The following is a 2,202-nucleotide window of genomic DNA, read 5'->3' as shown; positions in this document are numbered from 1 at the left end:
CGGAGTCTCGCTCTGTCGCCCAGGCTGGAGTGCAGTGGCCGGATCTCAGCTCACTGCAAGCTCCGCCTCCCGGGTCTACGCCATTCTCCTGGCTCAGCCTCCCAAGTAGCTGGGACTACAGGCGCTCGCCACCTCGCCCGGCTAGTTTTTTGTATTTTTTAGTAGAGACGGAGTTTCACTGTGTTAGCCAGGATGGTTTCGATCTCCTGACCTCGTGATCCGCCCGTCTCGGCCTCTGAAAGTGCTGGGATTACAGGCTTGAGCCACCGCGCCCGGCCGAAGTTCAGGTTTTAACCAGAGATGGTGGGGAAATTTGGGGAGTGATGAAATCAGATTTTCATTTTAGAAAGATTAGTTTGACAGCATTGTTGTGTATGGATTGGAGTACTGTAAAATGGGAGGCAGAGCAGGCTATTTAAGCAAAAGAAAAGGTTTTAACCTATGGCAAAGAGAGAATACGGAGAATGAAGTAGATTCTAGAGAGATTTTAGAAGGAGAATCATTGTGATTTGGTGACTGGGGGAGAAGAGAGTCCAGGATGATCCTCCATTTTCTTTGCTTAACTGCATGGATGATGTACTTGATGGAAGGTAGAAAATAAATATATACTTATAATTAAAATTCTGTGGAAGTATGCATTTCTTCCTTTCACCTCTGATTCTGGCTGAACTCTGACTTACCCGTAAAGTATTCCATAGGAAAACTGTTTAGAAAATTCTGGGTTAACAGAGTTACAGATTTCTTCTTGGAAACATTTAGAGAATTTCTGAGAGTCTTTATTGCACTAATGGGCATTCCCTTTCGAGTAGAATGTGATGCTTCCCAAACTTAACCAAACACTTTTCTGTGTTAGAGGTACACTTTAAAAATGTTCCTCAAACACAGTTTGGAAGGTTTTGTCTGAAAATATTCCTGTAGGCCCTTTGTATTGGGGATTTATTCTTCTCACTTCCCAGTTTCACTGGGAGACGGAGAGGTTACTCTTTTCATTGTGTTTCTGCATTAATGATATGTTTGACCTCTTTGTAATTGGCTTCTCAACCTCCTCTGACTGCCACTTTCTATTTTAGCCCCTTTACCAGCACCAAAGATCACTTTTCCTTGCAACTGCTTTGCTGCCAATATCTGCCTATAATTTCCATGCCTTCCATTTTTCTTAGTATAGATTGAGCATCTCTAATCTGAAATCTGAAATGCTCTAGAATCTGAAATTTTTGACATGACACACAATTTTCAGATTTTTGGATTAAGGATATTCAACCAGTATGTATTCTTTAAATATTCCAAAATCTGAAATTTAAAACACTTCTGGTCCCAAGCATTTTAGATAAGGCATACTCAACTTGTACCTCACCAGAACTGAACTGATGCTTGGTCCTCAGCAGGAGATACATAGCTTGCTTCCTTGTGTTTTTTCCTCCATGACGAAACTGGAACAAGATCATGACTGCCTTCTAGAGGCCATGCTCTGGAGTTCAGGTTTTAACTAGAGATGCTGGGGAAAGGCTTTTTAATCTTTTCCACAGCCCTACATGTTTGTGACTCCCCCCATGTTTCTGACAATTCACCTTTGAAAAAAAAACTTTATTGGAGTATAATTTACATACCATAAAATAAACATGTTTTGGCGTGGTGGCTCATGCCTGTAATCCCAGCACTTTGGGAAGCCAAGGCAGGTGGATCACTTGAGGCCAGGAGTTCGAGGCCAGTCTGGCCAACATGGCGAAAGTATGTCTCTACTAAAAATACAAAAATTAACTGGGCATGTTGGCGCACACTTGTAATCCCAGCTATTCGGGAGGCTGAGACATGAGAATCATTTGAGCCCGGGAGGCAGAGTTTGCAGTGAGCCAAGATCATGCCACTGCACTCCAATCTGGGCAACAGAGTAAGACTCTGTCTCAAAAAGAAAGAAAGAAAGAAAGAAACCATGTTTTAAATGAACAATTCAGTGATTTTTAGTAAGTTTCCAGAGTTGTGCTAATATCACATAATCTAGTTTTAGAACTTGTCCATCACTCCCGAAGATTCTTTGTGCCTGCTTGCAGGTAATCCTTATTCCTACCCTCAGCCCCAGGCAAGCACTAACTTGCTTTGTGTTTCTATAGATTTGCCTTTCCTGAGCATTCATTTAAATGGAATCATAAAATATATAGTCTTTGACAACTGATTTCTTTCATTTGCTTGATTTTGAGATTCACT

General features: G+C 41.6%; 1 protein-coding gene across 1 annotated transcript in view; it reads left to right on the top strand.

Moving 5' to 3' along the window:
* DBR1 (debranching RNA lariats 1) overlaps window positions 1-2,202 on the top strand; it is a 29,585-nt gene that overhangs the window by 22,668 nt on the left and 4,715 nt on the right. The gene's annotated exons all lie outside the window — the stretch shown is intronic.

This window comes from Mandrillus leucophaeus, unplaced genomic scaffold, assembly GCF_000951045.1.
Source record: "Mandrillus leucophaeus isolate KB7577 unplaced genomic scaffold, Mleu.le_1.0 Scaffold1050, whole genome shotgun sequence".
Classification (NCBI taxonomy): Eukaryota; Metazoa; Chordata; class Mammalia; order Primates; family Cercopithecidae; genus Mandrillus; species Mandrillus leucophaeus.
This window is presented reverse-complemented; position numbering and strand designations above follow the sequence as displayed.